Source organism: Siniperca chuatsi, linkage group LG8 (assembly GCF_020085105.1).
Source record: "Siniperca chuatsi isolate FFG_IHB_CAS linkage group LG8, ASM2008510v1, whole genome shotgun sequence".
Lineage (NCBI taxonomy): Eukaryota > Metazoa > Chordata > Actinopteri > Centrarchiformes > Sinipercidae > Siniperca > Siniperca chuatsi.
The window spans coordinates 14,200,114-14,227,285 of NC_058049.1; the positions used below are offsets into that span (position 1 = coordinate 14,200,114).

The 27,172-nt window shown below is 37.9% G+C and overlaps 1 long non-coding RNA gene across 1 annotated transcript in view; it reads left to right on the forward strand.

Moving 5' to 3' along the window:
* Positions 1-12,593: 12,593 nt before the first annotated feature.
* The window catches only part of LOC122880279, a 127,767-nt gene continuing 113,188 nt past the window's right edge, over positions 12,594-27,172 (forward strand). The window contains exons 1-3 of the long non-coding RNA XR_006378883.1: positions 12,594-12,726; positions 13,316-13,490; positions 15,109-15,184. This is a non-coding gene — a long non-coding RNA (uncharacterized LOC122880279). The remainder of the gene's footprint in view (positions 12,727-13,315; positions 13,491-15,108; positions 15,185-27,172) is intronic.

The following is a 27,172-nucleotide window of genomic DNA, read 5'->3' on the forward strand; positions in this document are numbered from 1 at the left end:
TGGAGTAAATACAGATACACACTGAAGTGAAATTGACTTTATTTAGACTTTCAAAGCTATTTTTGTAAACGAGACAAGTAAATGCACTTTTGTAAATTACATGTGTTTAGATAAGAAATAAGAGACGCAATTTGGGAAAAGACACGCGTGTACCTGTCGTTCTTTCTCTCACGCTCTACTTTTATTTTACAGACTTTTTCTTTTTGTTATTGTGGTCGCCACGCCTAGGACCCGTAACACCTTAATTGTAAAAATATAATTTTATAGTTAATGGCAGTGTCATGAGAGATTGGGGAGGGGGTTACCTGTAGACAAGTTCCACTATTATTGCAATTCTTACTAATGACGGCCAGTAAAGGTCATAGCTAATGTGATTGTGTCACAGCGTCTTCAGGTCATTGTCCCTTTGGCACGGTATGATGCATCTTCAATGGCAATAATATATACTGTATGTCAGAGTAGAGAATGTTATAGTACAGGAGCTTCGGCGAGTGCTGCCTGTATTAACTGTAAACGGTCTGTTTACATTCACCTGTTCAATTTGTGCATTATTTCTGTGTTCTCAATTGGTTTTAATGGTATAGCCTATAAGAACAATCAGGATTATGACATTCTAATAGATTTTCACTGGGTACCGCATATTAATCAAGATTAAGGGCTCTATTTCCCTGCCTGTGCATGTTGTGAAGTGCAGCTTTACTTCGGGGAAGTAACATTTTGGTGCCTCGCCAAGTGCTGCAGTGGAGGAGAGGTGCAGTAGGGGGAGTCTCACAAGTGATCCTTGCACCACAATGGACACATTCTTTGTGATATTTTTGTCACTTTAATTTGGTGGAGACTATAGACCTCTCCAAAATTACAAACCCCTTTTATTCATGTTTTGCTTGTTTGTTTCACTTTCATTTTACATTATTCTAGCACATTGACACACAATTGCTCAGAAAAAGAAAAAAAGTTTTATTGCTGAAAGATTATGGCAGTGATGGCAGGAAGTAAACAAAGTAAAAATGCTCTGATTCTCACTTAATTCTGTTAGTCACAGCATCTTGTATGCACAGAATGAATGCCTTACCTTTTAGCTGAATAACTCCCTTTGAATATTCCTGTTGAATATTGTGGTGGCCGGAGCTGACATAAAACAAAAGAGTGAGCAGAGCATTAACAGCTTTAATTGGCCGCTTTATTGCAAAGGTTGAGTTGCATATACTGCAACTTGAACTGATCTTAAAATGTCCCTGCTTGCAAATATTGCTCTATATTGACTGCATAAGGAGAAGAATCTAACTGCACAAAATGCTTTTAACATTGCCTCTTATAACATCAGATTTAGATTAAGAACAATGCATTATCTTACTTTATGCATTAGAATAAATAAACACTAATCACTAAGAGAATATTAATTTGGTACTTGACAAACTAAGTGAAGTGTGGATGCTAACTGGTTTAACTAGATTGATGCTGGAAAAGGGATACAAACTCAAAGGCAATTACAGTCTTGTCTGGCCATAGCAGACAATAGTTGATTAGCGTTATGACTCAGCAAACCAAACTTTGTTGCTTTGTCATTCATCCACGTTAACATGAGTAGCAGACAAGTCAATGGCCGTAGATCATTTTGCCTACAGCTCAAGCAGTTTTGCAGATAAATGCAAACATCTCTGTTCGTCACTGCATGTTCACCTGAAATGCACAGTACATAGCATACACATTTTATCACTGACTTCTGTCATTAACCACTGGATCAATCTACATATCAGTGGAAATCTTGCATCTAGCCCCACAGTTAAACCTTTCACCAGTCAATGTTTAATGCTAATGCCAGTGCACTGATTACTGATGTTCATGAGAGCCTGTGGTAGGGACCTCACGATCTAAAACTGTTAGCAGAGTCACTCCCCATCCATAGAGGTAATTAGGCCTATGTTTGGTCAAACAAATCGGTTCAATGGAAAAATCTGATACTTGACCAGTCTACCATAACCGAATTAGTGTTGTAATTACCTGCGGGACATGTCTTCATTAATAATGGCTGCATCTTTTGTTGTAACAAAATATCAATAGTACACATCTTAACTGAATGGAAAACCAATATTAGATCACTCTCAGGCACAGAATTTACAAACAACATATATATTTGGTGTGTTTTCTGTGTATTTGCTTATAAGGAAAACAAAAATCTACTAAACGCTTTACACCAACTTCAGGGTTAACTGTCATACAAAAAGCTGTGTACTGTATGCTATCAGAATGACAAAATGTTCAGTGGCATTGCGTTGTAGTTCCTTGAATGATAATGCACAGAATAAGTCTAGACTGCGAAATCCAATTGGTGGGCAAATATCAATGCTGGACAGACAAAGGATTATGGAGCTATTGAAGTTCATGGCTACAGCACACACTGCTGGATAAAAAAAAAAATGGAAAGGTTTCTGCTGAATGTTTCATGCAGGCAATATTTATTTTCTCACATTTGACACAGCATCTATGCTATACACAAGGCAGAAAGCCAGTATGTTTCTCCAAGAACTAAAAATGCCAGACCCTTCAAATTCTTCCAAAGCAAAGCAATGACGGCAGTACAAATATGACTAGTGTTAAAGCAAAGACAAAGAAGTATGTAAACACGCTGGTGTGGGCAGAGATTAAAATTTGATTGAATATCTTGTAATTACAAAATTAACATTCGTGTCCAGGTGTTAAAGGATTGCTAAATGCATGTATGCATCCTATATTTGCACAGCCAGACCCATTAGATTTGGACAAGCTTGCTTGACCATCATTATTATGTTTCCCTCTTTGCAATTAATTTCTCACCTACCAGTGAGTTCAATTGATTTCGTGTCACTGCATCATTGATGAGGCATTTATCTTGTTGACTACTTTTTTGGATGTAAATACATTTCACCTTGTAACCTTACAATTTTCACCAGCTAATAATAGATTCTGGAAATAAATGAAAATATTGAAATTGGAGTGGGTGAATGTAGTCTGCCAGTTTGTTGTTGAATAATAGGGTATACAGAATGTGTTCATTTTCAGTTTATGGCCACTATATGTCCCTCATAAGGTGTTGTTTGGGTTGTGTCACAGGTTCAACAACACTCACCAACTTTAAAGCTTCCCCTGCTGGAATTGAGATGGTACCCCTTACTCTTCTCCAGTCTCTGTTGATATATGCGCAATTGTGTGTGTATTTTGGGGAGCAAACGCCTTTGGTTACTGAACTGCTTTTCTCCCTGTCTGTTGTGCAGATGAAAGCATCTCAGTACTAATGACAAAATGAGGTTAACAGTGAATCTCAGTGATGATGCATTGCATCCCACCGGACATCTTCTAGTCCTTGTGTTTTTTTTATTGTGCCACAGGAACACTGCAGACAAGCAGAAGTGATTGTGTTCTATGTCAACATGATGTGACTGCAGCCCAATGTTTGTGGCAATAGATGGACCATGTTGCCATGGGAAATCAATTCCATAGGTGTCAACACAGACGATTGAGATGGCCATTGTGAGGTGGGAGTGGACCAGGGTGGGAATGTCTTTGTGTTCATGTGTGTGTATTGTCTGTGTGTACACACTCATGCATCTATCTGGATCTTTAACATGTGTGTCTTTGCATGGTTCTGCATTTATCCCTTAATTTCTAATAACTGTGCATGTGATCAATAACTGGGGCATTAGTGTGATTGGAATAATTGGTGGAAAACTATCAAATGACATAAAAACACTATTTAGACACCTCACCGAAAGCATCCATCAACTTTAATGACAGTTCAATGTGATTCAATTTGTAAAGGCAAGCTTTAGGGTGTTTGTCATGGGGTCAGATTTGTCCTCAACACCAGTGGTTAACAAAAGTGATTAGGAGGATAGTTGATCTGTAATCAGAACAGTGCTCAAATTACTATTTTATTGTTTGTTGTTTTAGATAGTAAATACATGTAAGCATGTTAATAATTAAAATAAAATTGTAACAATTTGAAAGAAAGGTATGTTATTTCTAGACTGACACACTAATGAGAACCAAATGAATGCATGTGATGTAGGGCTGCCCCTTAATAGTCGACTAAACCGTTAGTCGATGAGAAGAGTCTTAGTTGAACAAGTTTTCATTAGTTGGGTAGTCGCTGAAAAAAACCCCCTTCAAACTGTTTTCGGGAGCTGCGCCTTGTCACTGAGACGAACGCATCAGGGGATTGTTGCAACCCAGACATTTTCTCTTGTAACATAGGAAGTCACTTACCGGCACACTGCTGCTAACTGTACCATGGATGTATAATAAGAACTGGATACGGCACCGCCCCTCAGCCTTGCTTCTAATTTTTCACAGTGGCCACTTGCAGTATTGCAACGAAAAATCCAAAAAGCATTTTCCACATAAGCCACCATTATCAGAGAGATGTCTGTAAAACTGTTGACAGGACACCTTAAAACTGTAAACAAGGTCAATTTTGACTCTTATGGATTTTTGATCCATGGAGGTTTTATATTTGTAAAACTTTCCTGGAGCTGAGAAAAGCGATTTCAAAATCTGTGACGTCATCACAATGTAAAGTCTATGGGCCGAGCGGGAGAAACACTACTGCTCATATTCAGTGGGCAGCATACCTCAGAAGTAAACCCAGAAGCTAGAAACTTTTTTGGCGTATGTGCCAGGCGAGTAATTCTCATCAGAACGAACAGGCGCAATCTTTGGCTCTGGTATCCAGTTCTAATAATACATCCAAGAACTGTACTAGCTGCCATTAGCTAGTTAGCTAACTTAGCAGTCCTATTAGCTGACTCTGCCCAGACTGGGAGCTCGGAGTAGGATACCGGGGGAGTCTTTGTGTTTGTTTACAACGCTAGCACAGGAGCTTTAGACCGCTGGGAGAAGGAAGTTTTCAGTCCGGGCGAGCAGGCAACGGAACCAGGCTTAGCAGCCTCCCAGTGAACACAGCCTCCGAGACCTGACGGAGGTCGTTTGATGACAGGGAGTACAGAACCGAGGTGATTTACAGTGGCTCCAATCAGGACTCTGACACAGCATGTTCAGGGACAGGAGAGGCATGAAGCGGAAAAGGAGCGAGTCTGTAGCGAGTTAATTTATAAGTAACGTTGAACATTATTCATCGTATGGAAGTCGTAAAAAGACCTTTGAATTTACTTGATTTTAATGCGTCCATTGGTCCCACATGATCAGAATGTGGCCAACTGACATAATTGTCCTTTTTTTCTCAACTAATTATTGCTTGTCAAGCCAAAATATTTCATTCACATTAGACCATTTAAAAGAATCATGTTGATTCAACATGTTACCATAATACCAATTTATTGTGTAATGTTAACGTAATTTCATCATGTCCAGGGTACCTGAGTTTCAACTGTGAACTTGATTTCTTAATGCTAATATTATTCAAAGGTATTATGTAAAGCATTTTTATTATGTCCCTGGTACCTGAGTTATGTCTGTAAATCTATCTTGATTTGTTAGTTGACTCAATCCAAATGTATTGTAGATATCGGTTCCCTGTTCAAGTGCAAATATGGCAATAAGCAAAAAACACATTTCTTGCACAAAAATGATTTGTATTTGGTCAAAGAATATTGTACAACTTAGACATTGGGCTCAAAATCCACCCAGAGCCTGAATGCAAAACATTACAATAACAGTGCAGTTCAAACAAGTTTAGGGTAAGAACCTTATAAAACACACACTGTACATACTTAAAACATCTGCCTTATGACAAATACTAATATTTTCTAATCAAGATCAATAGTTAATGACTCAGTAATGTGATACAAATACAAACTTTGACTTCACATCATTTAATCATGTGACTGGACTGTTAAATGTCTCTCTTCGTAGGAGCCTTTAATAAAAATATGTAATAATGTCCATAATCCAAGATGGTGAACACAGAAAACTGCATCCTGTCTGTCTCACCATTACACATTGGTAACAACACACTGATAGTCTTTGATACTGATCCTGGAGAGTGAGTTGCATTACAGCTCTATGACAACCTACTGTGCTTTAAAGGTGGACTTGTGTTCAGAAGAGTAGTTTAGGCTCAAACTAAATGGCAGCCACAATTGTAGTTCTCTGCAATCTTGCAACACCATCTTGCCCTTTAGGACAGTCCAGTTTGCTGGTTTATACGCTGGTATCCTGGTCTTTGATAACATGTATTCCCACTGTGGTTTCCTCAATGGATGCCTGGATGAGAGCATCATGATCTGCGACCTGTAGAATGCACATTCACAAAATCAAACAAGATGAGATCAAACTAAATACACATATACACTATAAATATTATATAAAATGTCTGCATTCAACAATAAAGTCAGATAAAGTCAGGAATGTGCATTTGCAAAACAAGGAGACAGGTCTGAAGGGAGCCACTTTAAGTAAAATCTTCCCTAAACATAACATGAAACACACTCACATGCCAGGTTGAAAGAGTTGTTAGTGTGTGTAATTCCTCCTGCCCATACAGTCTGAAGTGATCCCTTCATAACATGACTACAAAACAAAACACCGTTGGGACAAAACACTGACAACAAACCTACAGATGACTCAGGATGAAGATAGCCACTATTTTGTCTAACTCCGACTACTGACACCTCAGTAATATCTGTGGATTATTTTAAGTATCCAGGTCATTTCTGGAAAGTGACACTGCTGTTGAGTTTTTCAAATGTATTTTTTTTGTCGCTTTGAGCACCACAAGCCAAGTTCCATAGTCCCATTATGTTAAAAAAATCCAGACATCTCTACGGCCGATATCGCCAAAATTCTGCAACTCACACCAAAACAATCTAGATGGATAAATAGCACTACAGGTAAGAGGAAAAATATGTATTTTTGTTTTTGGAGTGAACTGTCCCTTTACGATTGTGATGTTATGTTAAATTCCAAAACTTACATTTTACTTGAACATAACAAGATGTACTTAGGTATAGTTTAGATTTGTCAGAGGTATATGTTTGAAGCAGTACTTGTATCTTAATATTTTACATGAAATATAAATACACAAAACTGAGCAAAATAGGTATGCAAGAGTGACTGAGCTTCATGTTTTATTTAAAGTCTGTATTGCTATTTTTAAGTTTTTCATCGATTTGTTTTGTCTGTAATCATAGAGTAGGGTTTCAACACATAACCATAGTCATTTTGAAATGTGACCAGTCACACAGCTTGACACTAAAAACTACCAATGGACTAGGCCTGGCATGTGATTTGTGTCTTCTTTGAACTGTAATTTTTATTAAATGTGGGTAATGTGTGTAATCAGTACACTCTGCACATTTGGCCATAATGGAGTAAAACGTCTTTATCCATAAGACCTTCAATATTAGTCACATTTGACACATATTTTTTGCTCATTGATGGTGTCTTGCTTCCATTGATTATACAGCACAAAGAAAATAATGGCTTTTTATCTTCTCACTGTGATAATGATAATAATTAACCAAAGTAGCATAAATGAATTCAAGCAATCAATCATAATTTCATGAACTGCTTCGATGAAAAGCACAAAACACACTCAAAAATACAACTAAGACATTGATAACAGATGTTCCTACAGCTGCAATCTCTTCCAGCAAGAGAAAATGTTCATTTAGCCGAATTAATTGAATACCTCAGTCTATACTAATCGCATTTCATTCGCTTTTGATGGCTTCCCATTGAGTCCTTATGGTAGATATCTTTGGGCATGTGAATGGGATCAAATAAACCTGGAATATCTTGAAAGTGCAGTTTTTACAAAAAATAAACTGAAATGCATTCATAATAAGTGTAATGAAATCTGTCTTGATAGTTAACATGATATAAGTTGGTAATTGGTGCACAAACCTTGTATAATGTTTTTAAAGTCTAGTGATATTTTATATTCTTCTTGTTGTCAACAACTCCTTAGTCCGCTGTGGCATATACCACCATTGTTTACCAAAAACTATTAAAAATGCATCATTGCCCTAGATGACATGTCCCTTCATTACCATTAACATGGGCACTGTAGTTTATGTTGAATCGATCCAGTGTCGTCTTTGTCTTCTAATCTGTCGCTCCCCAATAAATACACAGAGTTTGTTAAAAATACAGTAGTTTAAAGAACTTGGATGAGAGTATATCTTTGTGACCCATTTTTAAAGATTTACGTCTTCAGGGGGAACCAATGGGCTTGGGACTTTTTATGAGATTTGTTAACAATAATAATATAAAGCAGAATAACACCAGCTGTGTCCTTTCAGTCTGAGCAAAAAATAAACTATTTTTAAACCAGTGTATCAATGTAGTGCAATGTAAGTATGAAGTTCTATTCTAACAGCAATGTTAAAGAGATATTAATCCAAGATTATATTTGACAAAATCTAAAAGAACTATTAAATTAAAATGGTTGCTGTTACAGTCAGAATATGTGGATGCACAGTTGTTTTGAAAAATGTGTTTGTTGCGCAACAGCTTTTTTTTTAACACTTTATTTGACACAGGAGTAGGTTAGTTAATTAGGTCAGGATCAAAATGCATCAGCGCATGACAAAATCTCTTTCATCATTGAGTTCCAGATGAATTGTGTTGCAGTACAGGTGTTGCATTGGTTTTTATTCTGTTAGCCTTTAGATTATTTAACAAATAAAGCAGAGTAAATGTTATTTTCTTTAGTTTTCAAGGTAAAAACAATTCATCAATGAATCAAAGTGGCAACCAAAAACTACCTATGAAAAGAGTACACTGACTCCAAACCACAAATTTATTTACATGGACAAAATGATCATTGGGTCAGGTCAAATGATTTTCGATAGCCTTGCACCTACATGTGATGTTCATATAACTATGCTCCTTCAAACTAATAAAAATAAAATCAAACAGGTGGATCATTGTGTAGAACTCAGCACAGTTTGCTGAAACAAAAATGTGCAAACCTGCCATAACAGAGGATTAATGTTTGATATGTGTGTCTCACCAATCCCTCTAACTAATTTCTCACTTATTTTACTCCTTCTTCGACTCAAGTACAAGCCTTATGTTGTGATTGGAGAAACAGAAACAGATATTTATATACCCCCCACTCCCACCCACCCATGGACTTATGCCCCCTGAAGTCCTTTGTGAAAAATGGCCTCATTAAGTCTTACTTGTAGCAGCACAGTTTTCAACGTGATGTTTGTGAAAAGCTAAGCTACAGTGTTGCTAGCATCATCATGCACACATGGTGCTAGTCAACACTGAATTTGACCCAAATACTTAAAAGTATTTTATGACTATGAACAAATGTACCCCCCTCCCCACACACACACACATACCAGTGGTATCTGCCAGCAATTATTTGGAGCTTCCCACAGGAAGAGCCATCTGTAGCTGATTTCAATTTCAACACACACACAGGGGGCTGTGTGCCTTAAAATCTTTAATTGAGATGGATTGGGTCATCCAATTAACCCTAACACACTTGGGTGTCCTTTGTGCAGCTGAGGCCTTTGCTTTGGGGTATTGTCACAAATCTTTAAGTCACCACAGAACTAGTACACCTGTCCTCACTGTCTTTATAAAGCTTAATTGGGTTGAGCTCTTCCTCAATCAAAAGGCAGCTTTGCATGTCTTTTTTTTTACCCTACCCTTCCGCAGTGCTGCTGTGAAAATGCATGTGTTAACATATATGAGATGACAATGGGGGCACTGTGATGTGAAACGCATTCATCTGCCAAGAAAATAAGACTTCTGTTGCTCAGGGTTGTTGATTCAAATTTGTCATGAGAAATTTTTCCTTTACTTTGCCTTGTGCGTTGATTTTTAATGAATGACTTTGTCAGTGTTGTCAGTGGAATACAATAAGACTGTGCTCTGTTGCTTTATCTCACACACATAACAAATGTGTCTGTTCATGTGTAGCAGCAACATGTGTCACAAGTGCTGTGATCTGCATTGGAGCTTGGGATCTACTTCTGCTATGCATATTTATGGAGTACATTTTACAGTGTATAGATTTGGCAGTGAAAATGTAATCATGAAATAATTTCATGATAAAACATTCATTCTTAAATCTAAGTGAGTTTGATTTTCCCATCAGCCAGACAGTAAAGTAACCCTTACCCTGACCTGAATGTTATCAACAATTCAACAGCAAGCTATGGTCTCAAAAGATTCATTAGAGAGAATGGCAAACACAGAAAACATAACAAAACCAAATAAAAAAGAAAGTTATCTTTTCAGTAAAACACAAAAGGTCTGAATTAAAGTTTGAGTTACCACAACTCCCTTTTTCTTGAGTTATAGATAATAAGACCTGCCATATTTAATTGTTCGGAGGAAGCAAAGCAGGCTCATCTTTTGGGGCAATTTAATTTGAAACGCAGTTTTTCAAGGCAGGGAGATCAGCCAGAAGTCATGCAGAGAAAATAGTCTTAATTGTTTAATTCATATCAGTTATGCACCATATGGGAGAAATAACAGGTGCTGTGTGATGGGATAAACACTACAACTAAACAAATGTCTTAGGGGCAGTCTACACTAGTTTGCGTCTTTTAAGATCAATTTGCCTTGGCTCTTCCCCTCAGACCAGCTAATAATAAGTGCATGAACTAATGGAAAGCATTCCAGCTTTAAATGCTCTGCTAAAAGCCCAGTCTATTTGCAAATACTTTTTAAGTATACCAAAGACACACTGTAAAAATGCATTTTTCAACCTTGCCATTATTTCATCAGAGCCTCCAATATGACCCACTGACAAACTTCTTTTAAAATTGTTGTAGTTTTGGGGTTTAGTTGTGTTATTTCCTGTGTTCTGCCTCGTGTGTCTTGTGTAGTTTTACTTCCTGTCTTTGTTTGCTTTTCCCGCCACTTTTAATGGTTGGGCCTGTCCTGATTAGTTGCACCTGTGTCTAGTTTTCTTTCATCTGTGTCTAGTTGTGTCTTCCCCTTTTCAGTTGTCAGGTTGTCTGTATGTGTTCCCCCAGTTCTGCTTCTCAGTCCTGTATCTGTTCCCCAGTCTTTTTCATGTGCCTTTGGGTTTTCCCCGTGTTCCTATGTTTCCCTATTGTTCTCGGATTCTTTATGGATTAACCTTTGTTGGACTTTTTGTTGATTACTCTTTATTGGACATTTACCTGGACTTCTCAGCTGGTCTTTGTTGTGTCATCTTGTGTTTATTATTCCAGTTCCCCATGTGTCTTGTCTGCTCTTGGGTCCACTTCCTGAACCAGATACTGTATTAAATAAAGGATTTTTAAGGATAACACTATAATATATTCATATACTCACATATTCTGAGTGAAGTGTAACTGCAGCCCAACACTCACCTAAGCTTACAATTGTATTCATTAAATTTAAAAATATCGCACCACTGAGACTCTAGCATGTCTTACCATTCATATACATACGCTGCCAGAGTATATGAATGGTAGCTTTCGGTAGAGATTTGTTCTTCAACCCTCAACAATGGCCATTCTATCATCTGTATTTGAGAGTTTTTATTCAGTATGATTTATTTTGACCGAGTTAATGTGTTTCGCGAATGGGTCGAAATTACCATACCATTAATCATACTATAATTAGTCAATGTCTTGGCTAATTAAGTCAATGGCTTAATTGTGACACAAAACCTCTATTTCCTGAAGGAATTAATAACAGAACTGTCATTTTATAGTAAGGGGAAAGTATCTTAAGAATGTTCCCTCTTAAACTGGGGTGCTAGACACGGGTCATTTTCTTATCATATTAAATTATGTATGTATCTGTATGTACAAGTAGTTTGCCGCTACAATGCTTTGGTTGCCTGGATACAGACTGTGCCCTGGTCTGGATGTGTCCTTGTGTAAGTCAGTACATGAAGAAAAAAAGCCACAAGAAGAAAAGCATGAATGGGGGAAAAATGGCCCCCAAGGGCAAATGACTAGTACTGTTGGTGGGCTATTGACAAATATATGTTTTCAACTATATAATAGGTAGACTTTCAAATGGTGTGGAGGAAAAAAATCCCTAATCACCCACATTTTCAATAAAAATATGCACTGCATGTTACGTTGGTGTATGCACCTAGTAGTCATAACAGCACCACAAAACTTTTTTTTTGTTTCCATGCATAATTTATCTGCTTCTTTTCCCCACCTGATCTGTGATTCTGAAGTGGTGATTAGATACTGTTTTCTAGTGAACTAATGAAAGTTGAAGCTAGCTGCATATGGTCTGTACAGACAGCCTTTCAATTTTAGTTGTCATTTCACACACTGACTGGAAAGAACAGACAAATACAGGTAATACATTCAAGCTCATTGTGTCACAAGACATTCACTAACAACACATCAGTTACTGGCACTGACAGTACACAGATACACAGGGAATACCTTTTGCTTTCCTCCTCTTGCTTTTTCCTCCCTTCTTTGACCAATCAGAATCATGCAATCTGCTCTTCAAACTCCTCTCCAATTCTTTGGACTCAAAAAGGGTTTCGTTTGATAGCGGCAATCCCGGAAAGGTCACAGGCATCAAGAAAATAGACGGAATGAGCCAAGAGGATTTCAAGTTGTATTAATGAGGACCCCCTTGGCCAGCACCCGTCTTAGAGGTCAGGCCATCACCTAAAATGATAAAGATTTATCATGGGGAGGCAAGGCTGGTCAAAGCGTTCTCTTATCTCTAGCTCTGCCTTTTTACAGCAGCAACCACTGTCAAGAGTCTCACATGGATGAAAGACTTGGCTACTCTCCACCACTGTTGCAAACCTCCAGAAATATTCTGACGTCGGTAAATAATTCATCTCCTATATTTTGTACTCTGAGAATTTTTGAGGAGATGCAAGTACATTATGCCACGCTCCCTGCACCGGGAGACCCTAACTCAAAAAAAGGTGGCACATATAAAGTTAGCCACATCTTGAGATTACATCAGGATCATGTTGAAAGAGTTACTGTTTTTATTCACTGCAGTTTGCATCTGAAACTTGCTTTATTTATATCAGCTATACATATTTAACTTTCTGCTAGTAATACTGTGGATAAAAAAAAGGAAACTATATTATTTAACTATATTCCTGAGTGTGAAATTTTAATATGTGCATACATATTTAGCACCATAACATGGGAAAGAAAAATAAATTACACTGAGGTCAATTCAAATCTTTTATTAAAGTATCAAAATTTGAAGCACACAATATTTATTTGGAGCTATCTTAAATAAATGCCATAAGATTAATTATAATCAGACCTTGATTTTTGACATTGTATATGACATTACACTTTAATGGCAGGAGATCTGTTGCAGTAACACAGCAGTGCTGCAAACCAACTTCAAATGTATACAGCAGGTCATGTATATGTATTTGTCTCTACCAAAGGATCCCTGTGATGTTGGAACACCAGTGGCCCCTGAAGAGAAAAACATTGTTGATATGCCAGCCATGGATTTCTGTTTTTTTTTTTTTTTTCAATGTGAAGCCTTTTCATGGATGGTCCTGTGTACTCTATTTTGTGAAAGCTGCTTTGGAGAGAAACGCTAACAGCAATCATCAGGTTTGCTATAATTTTGACCACAGGGAGAATATAAACAAGACTGGTTTATCCAGAATGATTTGATGTAAAACTAATATACTCAGCCCAGGAGCATGTACATACTTGTAGTGGTCTTTTCCTTGACTAAAACAGTATCTTTCTCTTTGTGATTCTTCTATTGACTTGAATTTCATTAAGAAACTCTCATTGCTGAAAATGACTTGCTAATATAACCTTTCACCCAATATATTTACACAAAGGTTGCCTATCCCAGGGAGCCCAAATGCTCTTACCAGGCCAAAATGCATTTTCCATTTCACACTTTTTAGTATTCCTCAGCCTTGCTTACTGTATGTTTTAAATAAAATAAATATTCTTTGGGGAATGGACAAAATTCTCCGTGGACAAAATCAAACATCACATTCCTTAATGACTATATGATGATTTCAGTAACACTTTCTGATGTCAGCTTTCCCCACGAGACCATTTTCAATTATGATTAAGAATAATGGAGCACATTCAAGTGACAGTATTGCTTTTCAATAATTGCAATGCTTTTCACAAAAGACTGTGGTCAATAAGAGAGGCTCTAGAAACTACATACAAATCAACCAAAAAAAATATTCAGTGATTTAATATATTTGTGGGTTATTGTCATTTTCAGTGGAGTAAAATAATCTTGTTTTTTATTTTTCATGTTATTTTTTTTCTCAGACTGATGATGTTAAAGACTGGGCTACATGGCTTAAAACAATTTGGCTCCAGTATCCTTGTGGTGTCTTCCTGCTCCCCAACCACGTTTGTCTTGGAAATAGAGTTCAGCAGAAAGGAGCAGCCATTGCAGGCCACACCATCCGCTTAATGTTTAACTTTCCTAGAGGAGTCATTCAAAACAAGAACGGGAACTTGTCTATTGGGAAATACCTCCGGATTAGGGGGGCTGAAAGATTGAAAAAGTAATTTGAAAAATAATGGGCTTTTTAATGACTAAACCTATGGGACACCCAGATGTGCTCTTTGTTAATTTTCACTAGTGTAATGTAAAATTCCAACTGCTTAATTACTCTAGGACGCACAAAGCAACTGGTTTTTAACGAAGCAATTATGGGAACAGCTTCTACTACATTGCACCACAGCTTCCATTCCCCACCAGCTCCTTCCTTGATGAAACACTACTTTTTGGTACAAAGTTATCAAGCTTTTCATGTCTTAAGCAATGACAGAAAATCCAGAGTATTTTCTTAATCAAACGTTTGTTTTGGCTCCCGAGACCTAAAATCATTTGAATATGGCCTAATTTTCAATTTCTTACAGAATAAAGTGACTTAATAATAAATGTTTCATAAATAATGCCAATATTTACCACAAATCTCAGCTTTTCTGAAATTCCCCATGGTATGTGGCATGCTGAGACATTTTTCTGGATTCATTTAGCCATTTTTAGGCAAGGATAATACATTGGAATAAATAAATACCTTTTATTGTTATATATTATATTTTATGTAAGTCACAGCTTTTGCAACTGAAGGTGACAATTTTTTTGCTTTGCTGTAGCCTTTAAAGGTGCAGAAATATTGCTACGGACAATATCTTTTGACATTTTGGTTGCTGTTGTTTTTTTTCTTTTTTTTTTCCATAGATCAATAAAGAAAACTACCCGGACAGCATTAAACCCCTCCCCAACCCCCCTGGGAGTAGCTGAGGAACAGCTGTTGGTAAATATCATTACAATATTACATGCTTTATCGTTGCTTTAATGGTGAAATATCAGATGTCCAAGCTCAAAAGACATTAACATTTAGAACAATCAATATAAGTTGCACATTTTACAAGAGACATTTTCCAGCTGATAGAGAAACTTGCGATGATGCCTGAGGTGTCATTCATTAACGAATGTTGTAAAGATCATTGTGATTTGTGGGATTTTGGAGGGAATGTGATCCTCACATGGACTTTTCATGTTTTTTTAATCAGGCTCGCATTACCTGGATTTACACACACATTACTGTAAACGAGGGACATTATATGCATACACATTGAGATGACAAAGTCAAAAGTACCTTTTGAGTTTGTGTTTGCTATAAAGTTGTATTATTTAGTTATTCATATGCTCCCCAAACAAGAGACACAACGTATTTATATTCAAATTGAAGCAGCATCACTGAAATGAAAATTGCATTACCATCCTTTTGTTTTACATCAATAGGGATGCCACTGTAACCTTTTTAATAAATTATACCAAAAGGTGCAGCACTTTCAGTGATAGAACATTGTATTTTCAACTTTTTGCTTTATTTAATTTCCAGTTGTAAAAATACAGTGTGTTCACTCAGTTCTCTGTAACATAAAAGTAATAGGAGGCACAAAAGGAAAAGGAAAAAAAGGAAGAAATCAACCCACCTCAGCTCCAGACCAACTTCAAAAATTAAATTTGTGCCTTTGAGATGCAAATGCTCAAACAATATTCTTCATGTTGGATCTAAATTGCTAATATACAGTGTATAAGCCCAGTGTGTCCCTTTCAAGACTGGATATCTTGGAGACATGAACGTTGGTGTTGATCAAAGGGCCCAGCCATGTCAAACCTCTCCCCTAGAGACTGAAGAGTCATTGAAATGCATTGGAACATGCATATTCCTTGTTGAATGTTTATGTTGTTTAATAGCTCCAAACTTGTAATTTCTAAACCGTCAAGAAGGACAGAGAAACAGGAAATAGAATTTGGATAATCTACTCAAATAAATTGAAAATAGAACATAGCAGTGAAATTATCAGAAAAGTGTTACAAGGTCATCATCTACATCAATTTATTTTACCCTAAATGAGAAACAAAGACAGAAACTGTCACAGATCATCTTCATCAAAAATAATCCATCTTTTTAACTTGAAACAATCATTTTAAATTCAGGAGGTGTTTCTACAGCAGCAGGCTACTCCTTTTGATCCCATACAGGGTAGCACCTTGATAGACCAACTATATGGATTAATAGCACTAGTTACAACACAGCCTTAGGCCCCCTATATCTACATTAATAGAGCCTATCCATTCCTGTCAGCTACTGGGGACTGATGGAATTGCAGGGGTGGCTGTGTATCCATACAGCAAATCATAAGCCCTCAGATATCGCTTGAGCTAGATAACTGCAATTTTCATTTAAAAACAGATATATTACTGTGAGATCTATCAAACATAGTCAATTTTTCTCTGAAAGGTCTCTCTCTCTCTCTCTCTCTCTCTCTGCGCTGGACAAGGCGAATAGCTTCTCAATGCAGGTTGCTTGTCCTCATTTCCAGTTAGGTGGCCAATTCGATGCATACACACCTTGTGAAGTCCAATGTGACTGATGCAAATGTTTGTCTTTGTGTGCTGTCGTTTCAAGAGCAACTGTATCTGAGCAGAAAGAAAAGCTGTGTTCCTGTCATAATCTATCATGTCACAATAGCAGATCTTTCCATCCAGGAGCCACCTGCTTGGTTTGAGAGACATGAATGCTTGTATTAGCAAGACTGCTGGGCGTAATACAAGATTTACCATTGAATAACAGCAGTTTCATCAGCAACACACATAATGGGAAAATTATATTTGAATACCACAAACCAGATTATACCATTTTCACATCTTGGTAAAATGTTAAATATCTTGTAACTTTAGAAAAAGAAAGCAGCTTAAAGATCCCCTCCAGACATGCCTTTAAACTCTGCTTTGAATAATAATTTGTATCTGATATGGCTTTTCCACAAAAAAGTGAATTTACCTAGTTAAATATTCTTAAAATTACATCTATGGCCCACTCCCTCTCCCTTTTAATTGAAAAATCTAGAATCCATGAATACGCAAATATTTTAAATTTTTACCCCATGGAGTTACCAACCAAAACGCATCGGTCTGTATCCTTGAGGTCTAACAAATGTGTTAAAAGCATTTACTTCCTCCTAAAACACTTGCAAAGTAATTTTTTTAAGTATCGCAAATCCTCCATTGTTTACATCCATGTTTGCTTGCTAGCAGTCCTCTTCTTCACTGCCTTTACTGGGATGGGTCAGCATTTCTTGATGTGTTATTGCCACCTATTGTTCAGTAGAAAAGTGTGAAACCATTGGCAGCAATGTGTATCGTGTCACCAGTGTGCTAGTTCGTGTGCATGTGTTTCCTTGTGCGGGTGCACGAGAGCAAACAAAATGCAAACCCACTTGCAAAAACATGGCTCCATAGCGCTACTACTAGCAGTTTCAAGTTTTCACATCACATTTGTGTAAGTTGCATATTGGACCATGATTGGCTTCCAAACTAGTTGTGATTTCACAAAATAATGCTCATATGTACATCTTAAACTAAAATTTAAGGTGAGCACAGGGAAACTTTCCTCCTTCAGCAGATGAATGTGAAAAAAGCCTTCTAGAGTCAAACCGTGCACACACATCATTCTGCACAGTGAAGCTCAAACATCCAAAATAAGTAACAATAAGTAATGCACATTTTTGAGTGTAGGGGGACTTTAACATTTCAAATTGTTAAAGTTTGGTCATGGTTAAGTAAGAAACTATTTGGCAAAGAAATGTAAAATTCACTCATAGTAAAAACTGGGTTGACAGAGGTGACGGCAGATGTATCCACCTATCCAACACCCTGACCGCAGCACTTACTTCCCACTGCACAAGTCTACAGTCAGGAACAGTACATCTACACTCAAGTAATTCTTACATGCTGGGGAAATTTATTTCTTGCACTCTTCATGCGTGGAGCTGATATTTTAAGTGGCATTGTACTCATTTCACAATATTTCAAGAGACTAGGCTCTCAATTTAGTCAAATAAAAGTCATTTTCTGCAGAGATTTTGATATGCACGGCAGCTAAAACTGCTACGCTTTCACTCTGCTATGTCTCAGTTAAGACAACCTGAGTAGCATGTTGGAGTATACATACATTAATTAGACTGATGTTGAACATGCAACACATGACTTCATATGGTTAGCGCAAGATGCAGGGATGACAAAAAAGATTTAAATACACCATTTTCACATTCCAGGCTGATAAGATGAAAGATCACATACAGCCCCACTGTAAACAGAGTGATTGGGACAAAGTACACAATATCTGTCTACCCTTTGCTAAAAGGTTCAAATAATAGGACTGCAATCTGGGGGATGCTTTCAAGTAAAATGTCTCTGAGCAATGTGACAATGTTGATCATGGGATGTTAACTCCTGCGGTGCTAATGGCAGACTGTATCTAACAAAATACCAATTAAAACAGTAACATTTATGCACTTCAAGGCTGGTACAATGTAAGCATCTTGACAGAAAAAAGGAGGACACCTTGAAAGAAGAAAGGAGAAGATGATATTCACTTCTGTCAAGTTTCATATTTCTCCCTCTACAGCTAATAATGACAAGGTTGCTCTTTGATGCAGGCGAGACAGTTTTTCATTTTCTGCTGACTTCAAATTCCAGGTATTTAATCCTCACTGGAAATGCCAAGCTTTGAGGATGTTACCCCAACTGTTCTTCAGAGTTCAGTGCCTCAGGAGAGCAGAGCAAATATGAAAAACAAAGCGTTAGAAATTATTTCCTTCTTGTTGTTTTAGGTTCAGCTCTTGTTTTCTCAAAAGTTGGCAGCTGGGGCTTATGCTCACCTCGCAGTGTGAACGTGACTCAAACCCCCAGCTGCGGTGTGAGGAGAATGCAGACTAAGGAGGACCCAGCTTCTGCTGCGATTAGGGAGCTGTGCAGTTAGGGAAAGCCATAAACATATCTGTGCTCAACCACCACACATATCCATACATAGCCCTGAGCATGTGCCAAAAGACCAGCATGTACGCACACTCATTCACTCTTGCACTCACAGAAACACAGACAAATGTCGAGTCATGCACATTAACAAAGCATGGCAGCCAACAAACAACAGAAACAAGTTTTTCCACAAGCCTGTCCAGATGCTCTCTCAAGAAAAAGCAGACATGCGACATTTACCCAACAACAACAACCTTATCTACTTTTGAACAATACTGTACTATCTCTATGTGAGGAACTGAGTTTTCTGTATACTGTATGAGCACTTAGGAGGCTGTACTCTTGAAGTGTCACAGTGACTGCAGGGGTTTTTCCTGCACACTGAAGGATGTTTCAAAGCCCTTTCTCAGAATGTCATTCAAACCTTTCCAAATTAAAAGGCTGTCTTCAAGAACCATGTGGATGACAGTTAAGAATTTACAAAGTAAAACTCACTTTTCTGATACTCTCAAGCCAATGAGCCAGACAACCAAATATATAGTTCATGATGACCACCACAATCCTTGCCTCATAGCCAAATTCTGCCTATAATGACAATTCAAGGTGGGCTCAATCAACCCTATCTGCCTGCTGTAATGGACGATGAGACTTTTATTTAAGAGCTGTAATTGGTTTCCAGTAGGGCACAGTGTCAGTTTTCTATTCCCTGGTAACCCACATGTACAGTTTCAGGACATGGCCGCTTGTCACAAGTGCAGGCTTGACTGGACAGGGACGAAGATATCCACTGGAGACACAGGCTCTTCTGGCACGGCTCTCTGTCCGTAATGGCCTCCATTCACAGGCTCTTCATGAAAGATTTTACTTGGGAACTCCAAAGGCTAATTGGCCCATGGAGATCAGGCTTATTGTTAGTTCTGCATGGCTTCCAGCAGCCATGGCTGCCATATGAGTGCCTAATCACCACAGGGCTTCACACTTGACTAAACAAAGAGCACTTTTCTAAATTCTTAAAAAAAGTGTCTCTCATCCTTTATCTTTCCTCTTCTTGCTCTACCTACTCTCTCTCTTTCCCTCTGTCTCTTATATCTAAGCTTATATAACAGGTCAGGAATTACTGTATTAATACCTATGGATTTTCTTTTTAATTAAACCTACACTATGCTTGAATGCTTAAAGCCAATCGTCAAATGACTCCACTAAAAGCCCTAGAGGTCAAGCAAGTTGCTTATGCACTCACTAAGCTATGTTTGATTGCTCTGTTAGAGGCACAACAGCTATAACAGATTTTTCTCAAGAAAACGTATCGTGTTGTATTTTATACTTGCACATTTTCATAAATAGGTGTCGCAAAGGACAGCAGACTACTCACCTATTACTACTAATTACCCTCTAAATCAGGATATGATGGCATAAAGTAAAAGGTGGCATGATAAGCTGTTTTCCCTACAGTGAAGCTAAATTCAGCAGACACCTGTGATGACTCAGAAATAGTGAAATTCCCTAGAGGTTTAAGTTTTAATCCCTGAATGCATAAAAGCCTGCTGCAGTATCAAAGGTTTGTAAAATGTCATTGAGCTTTAATATCCTTGTCTGTCAGTTTGATTTGAATACACACCTGATTGCTCCATGCTGATATTCAAGCATTCAAGTGCCATAGGGCTCACATTGTAAAGACACTTCAGCCTGCATGAGCTCTGCTCCTGAAGTGGGCAAAAGGATGTTTTGTGACCCGATGTGCCATTGGAACATTTCTAACATCTGCAATCTTATAGTATAAAATTGCGTCCTGTTTTGATAAGCTATTTCAAAGAGTCCAGGACAATTTCACAATATTCTAACCGTTGTTGGTTAGACTGACTTCACTTGAAGCATGTGAAAATACGTCATCTGTGTTAAAGGAAAGCATGTGAGCCATTTCTCTTGAATAAGAGTCTTGATCCCCTTCTGCGATCAGAACTGCAAGCTAAAAACCTACAGACAAGCCATGAGAAACATAATTCCACACCTGCTAATATTTGACTGTACAAGAAGTACTGTGTGTTGATGTCTAATAGCAGGTGAATCAGCCTCCTTACTAATTAATGTGATATTTGTTGTTTTCATACAGTATGTTAGAGGATCATAAGACATGCAGGAGACAAGAGTGGTCTTGAGCAGTTAAGCAGCTCATTATATGATGAGGCTCCATTTAAAAAGTATACAGGCATTCTGCAGGAAGAGGTATGTTTAGTCCTTTAACTATTGATGACTCACTCACTAACCCCATTGATCCATGTATAATTTAATCAGCACCACTCTGATATTTAATCATTAATATTTATTACAAATGTTCCTTAAAATGTGAAAAGAAAGTCTTAAAGGTGACAAGTACCGCATAAGTGGTAGCTTTTGACAGCTCATTTTTTGTTTTTTCAAACTGATCAGAGTAAACAGCAGAAAAGGGATTTAAATTTCTGTCTTGCATTGAGGGAGTTTCAAGATATCAGTTTAAGTAGAGTATTTTTAGTCCTTATTTTTCAAGATGTCTAAGGACCTTATACCGTTGCAGAAAATGTGAAAACAACAGCCCTGCTCAACCTATTCCATCTCTGTTTGATCCCAGCTTGTTGGCTTGGCTTTAGTTAACAGCAGATGTAGCACCACAGTGTGGTTTGCTTTGAGCAGCCTGAGGTCACAGTTTGAACAAAGACTGTAGGACATAGAATAGAGACTGCATGGTCATAAACTGTCATAGTCTACGTGCCTCAATTACTTTCAATCAGAGGCACAAATTCAAAAGCCAAACAATATGAGACATTTGTCAGCTCTAACTGCTCTGGAAGCAGTAGTCGGGCTCTGATGCATCACTTTAGCGTCTAAAATAACTGGATAATGGCGAGAGCAACACAAATGCTATTTTACCGAAGATTTCTTTCACAAACAAAAATATATATTCAAGATGGTCTGCCATTGAATACTCATTAAGTTCAAGTAATTTGTGACCTAATTGGTACTTACTGCACAATAGGGCCAGAAAATTACTTTTGGATTGAAAAGGGGCATTAAATTAACACTTTAAAGCAAAATAGAGGATTAGTGCAGTTCAACAACAATGCATTTAAAATTATATTAAGAAGTGATTTTTCATCTTAATTGCGCAGTCATCTTATTAATGAGTGCGATGGATGACCTACATAGAGAACAGTAGTTTTTTTTTTCTCTATTTCAGATAATGAGCATAGTCTTCTCGATAACACAAGTGAGTATTTTGTGTGGCATGCAAAATCTTATTTAAATCTTATTTAAGCACATTTTATAATTACTTAAAATATTTATCTGACCCCTTATATGAGGAAATCAGCATGTTTCAAGCCATCCATCAACACAAACAGAATATCTTAATGTATGGCTTGATTTAACTGAACAAATTCATACACAACGTAAGGTCAGAATGCTATTTATAAATTTTCTCTATAGTTTGATGCCAAATCACCATGGTGTATTATCAGTTGTATTTGCCCAATGCTAAGTACACAGTTGGTCCTCTATCTGATGGGAAAGCATATTCAATTATTAACTGATCTACCTCTGCTGGCGCCTATTTCCTCTCAGATAAAAAGGCCTATTAGACTTATTTCCTCCTTGTAGATAGAATGAAATATCATGTCTTTTAATGGATAGGCCTATTTTAATCTCCCACATTAATTCTTTAGTATGCAGGATATTATTGTTCTGTACCAATGACTATAATTAGTTTTGTTTAATAATCTCTGTCAATCCTAAAATTGCTCACTTGCTTGGTTCCACATCTTGCTGGGAAAATCATTAATTTTAGAGTATTTATAGCGTGGTGGGATGAAGATTGCCCATGATTAGGTGAAATAGTGAACTGTCATGTTTTAGACACAAGATAGCAAAGAGGTTGACTGTGTACACATGACAGTCATTTTTTCTTAGGCAATTAAAAGTTTTTCTTTGCAAGGCTACATAGATACTGTGTTATTTGCTAAGGCTGGTATATACTGTATGGAGGAAAGGATCATGACTCATGAGGAATTATCCTCCTTCAAGACAAAATCTGTGAAGAAATGTGAAGAATACTGGCACGGCCATTAGAATAAACAAATCATTTAAAAAACACTGAGAAAATAAAGTCTGATAAATTTAAATCCGTACTTGCATTCACTCATACCAAGACAGCAGAGTTCTCTACTGTATATAAAATGTCTTAGAGTGGAGGAGGCCTACAGCGTAGGTCAAGTTATATTGGATGTAGATGTAATTTCTCTCAGGGTAAAACCTTAGTGCATCTGTGTCTGTATCGTGATCTATACTCTAATATTTCCCTCAAGCATAATATATTGTGTATGCTTGTCCTTAACAAGCAGATATGTCTATTTTATAAGCAGCTGACTGAAATAATAAAGGCAGAAATGACAAATGCAAAATGTTTCACAAACATGTAGAGAAGTAATGCAAAAAAAGTCAAGTTTGCAAGATCAACTTAGTTCAATCAGGAGAGACAAGTGATTGAAGTAAAGATAGAATTTATTAAAACAGATGATGTGAGGTGCTAATCTTGACAGTCTTTAGTGCTCAGACTTCACAAGGAGATTTTTGGTGGTGGAGGGCCTCTGCCCTGAGCAGCGGCAGAATAAATCCCCCTGTGGAGTCCGGACACTGGTGGTAGTGGCTGCAGACTCTGTTGAGGCTGAAGGCTGAGAGGTTGATGGGGCGATGAGCTGGAGGATCTGCGAGGACTCGGCGGAGATGGGGAGGTGGAGGGGCGCGCAACCGTTTCTTGAACGTACTGAAAACAAAGAGAGAATCATGATTTAAACAGACCGTGGTAGAATGATAGGTTGGCAATGAAGGTGTGTCACTGTGCTATTGGATAGATGAGACCAGCTGATGGAACAGCTGATGTCCCGATCTGACAGCCCCGGATAGTGACAGCGGGAATAATAGTGAGCATGCGTGAGAGGAGTGAATGGCAGAATGAAAATACTATGCCTAAGCATGCAATAGTCTAGTCTTCCTGATTGGACTTATGTTAGAGCTTCATTTGTCGTTGTAGTTCGGCTCGGAGCCAGAGGACAGAATCTGGCTATCAGCTAAAAATGTCCGTAGTGTTAAACACACTGCATGCCTCTCCATCACTGATTACATCCAGTGCTACATTTATTAAGTAATTTCTCTGGTTGTAATTTCAGTGGAGTTAGGTAATTCATTAAAAGAGTGGATGGGGCGCTTTTCCAACATGCTTTAGGCAGGAGGCAAAGAACACTTCAACTTAATATTAATTGGTCAGGATAAGATTTTCATGAGAACACCCTAGAGTGACTGCCAGTCCATCACAGGACTAAGATAGACAAACACACCCACACTCATATTCAGCATGGAGTTGTTTGTTACAGTTTACTAATTTTCACTACATTCAAATAGCTGTGAATCCATCATAACTCACACACGGTTGTTGTAAACAATCGCAAGGTGTGATCCAACAGTCCTCAACACTGCCTCATGACAGTATCATCACCCTTTCTCTCTGTGTCTCTCGGCCTCCCTCTCTCCTCAATGGCAAAGTCAAAATGGCAAAGCCCTCCAATCACATTACTGTATACCCGGGAACATTTAAATGCTAATGTCATAAGCTCACATGCCTAATATGATAAGCTGACAAGCTTATTATAAGCTCTGAAGTTTTAAGAGTTTCCTCCATTAGTTATCACAGGAAGCATTAAATTACATCGCTGCACTGTGCCAGAAGGTATAGAGTTAAATTCCCCTGCAGAAGAGATTATTTTGGCTGGTTTCTGACAGCACTATACAGTGGTAGGATTGTACATGATGGTTTGTCAAGAGACGGGGAGGTGCACGGGGAGTAGAGCATAAGTGGGTTGAGCTAGATGTGTACGTGTGTGCACGTGTTTTATCTACTAGTTTGTTCAGTATATGTGACTATATAGAGGATAGTTTAGATGGAGAGCTATACCACAGCTGCATTCTCTGACAACCTTCCACTACCTCAGTCCTGATAACCTATAAAGCAAAAGACAGCACTCAGGCTCATCATAGTATACAGTTATGCCATGTGGATCACAACACACACACACACAAAACCCACTACACTTACTCCACACTACTGTCTCTTTTTAACAATATATTTTTATGCTGATAAAAGATAAAGACAGATTCCAATCCAAACCTCTCATCCTTAACTCTAACTAATTCCACACTGTTATTTAAAAAACTACCAAACATTGCAGTCACCATGTGTTGTGGAAGTGGCTCTTGAGTTCTCATGGATACTTTTCAAAATTGTGGTTTCATGGGATTTGAACACGGAATTCCTATGTCTTTTAGACTTCAAAATAATATCCAATTGCAATCCAATCCTTGACTTGCATTGAAGGAATCTCATAGGACATCCAGCATACCCAGTAGTCCCAATAGTCTTTTCCTACTGAGTTACAAAAGGATAAAACAACAGATGATGAAACTTACATGGTAAGTCGAAGGAAAACCAATTATTGCTTAACACTTCCTGAGAAAAGTGTCATGAAAATGAGACTGATGTAGTTCCTTAACTGTGACGGTGTAGTCCCTCATTCGTCCAGGAGTGTTCTATCGTAGAAAAGGTTTCAGTCGTAGTCATCTGGACACTGTTTTCAGAATCAAGACATTTTGGCTCCCATCCGGAAGTCATTCTCAATTGTGAAAAATGGACCAGGAACTCAGAAATTTAAGCTACTCTGTGTTACTTAAGCCCTGCCCTCAGGAAGGAGTCTTCCTGAGTATCTGCTGATTACTCTGCCTAGAAACTGACCTAATTGTTTCCATGATGGCCCAGTAATCAGTAATCAGGCCTTAACTGTCTTAAACATTACATTTGATGAACTACAATATGACAGACACCCATAGTATGTACTTATAATGGTTTATGCGTACTGCTTGCTGAACATTGTTCTTGGAACTGTGTGTAAGTACATTGAGAGTCACTGGAAACCGGATTCACATTTCTTGTATGCATAAAGATGATTCACATTGTGATTATAAGTGTAAGTCATGTCAGCAATAACATGAGCCAATAGATGGTCTAGCACAGTTTACATTGTTGTCTGTCCACAGCCTTCTCAGAAGTGAAAAACTATTCTGATATTCACAACTCTGAACCATTTACAAAGTCTAAGAGATCTCATGAGGAAACGTTATAATTTCCCATGATTCAATTGAGCCATTTACATTTGGAGTATTTACATTTTAATCAGGTCCTCTGTTCCACAGCAGTCCCATTGATTAACCTTATCATTGGATGATATACTTTGGACACATTATGAACGACGGGATGCAAACGACTGGCATGGGCCGTGCTCCATGAACATTTGCCAGTCTCAATTAGTCAGTGATACTGCATCTGAGTAACAGCTGGCAGCTTCTGTCTGTCTAATCTCTCACTGCAGCTGTGCTGGAACAGGCAACATGCTAGCCTAATTAGCCATGCTGTCTCCATGGGAAAATGAAGCCTTGGGGTCCTAGATCAATGTTGCCGTCTCTTATTCACTCTCCTCCTCTGCTATTCATAAACAAAAACGCTCAGAGCCCCCCTTACTGAAAGATACAATAAAAAGCCATTGTTGTCACTGAAATGCCTTTATTACCCTCAGTGAGGAACTGTCATCATGTTGTTTCTCTGTTAGCGCAAAGAGATGTTTAGATATGTGGCAAAATTAGACATTTGCGTCTCCCTTCACTGGCGCACTCATGTCAATTTTCTGCATTGCCACAGATGTGATTTTTTAAATTGATTGGACTAGATTACTTCTTTATCAGGTTTTCCAGCTAATAAATTGTTTACCGCATCAACAACACCAACATCAAACACACACACACACACACACACACACACACACACACACACACACACACGTACACACATAGAACAAGCTGAAGCAGTTTTACGTTTCTGTGTTGAACAGTTTTTTTTCCA